The sequence below is a fragment of the Mesitornis unicolor genome, unplaced genomic scaffold (assembly GCF_000695765.1).
Source record: "Mesitornis unicolor isolate BGI_N332 unplaced genomic scaffold, ASM69576v1 scaffold22574, whole genome shotgun sequence".
Taxonomy (NCBI): Eukaryota; Metazoa; Chordata; class Aves; order Mesitornithiformes; family Mesitornithidae; genus Mesitornis; species Mesitornis unicolor.
In genome coordinates this window covers 105,745-105,971 of record NW_010178410.1, presented here as the reverse complement: position 1 = coordinate 105,971, position 227 = coordinate 105,745, and positions in this window count along the sequence as shown.

The following is a 227-nucleotide window of genomic DNA, read 5'->3' as shown; positions in this document are numbered from 1 at the left end:
TTCCTTCGCCATATATCAGCATGCCTGCCATACTTTGATTCATCAGGATTTTTGGCTGGTGGCCTGCTCAAGTGTACGCTGCATTTACAAAGGCATGGAGGGTGCAGTCTTACTTAAACAAGAGACTTTTCAGTTAATCACTCTCTGGGTCTCACCCCATGGAGTTTAAAGCAAAGACCTCTTAGTAAAAAAAAATAAAAATAAAAAGTTAAATTTATTTATAGAAA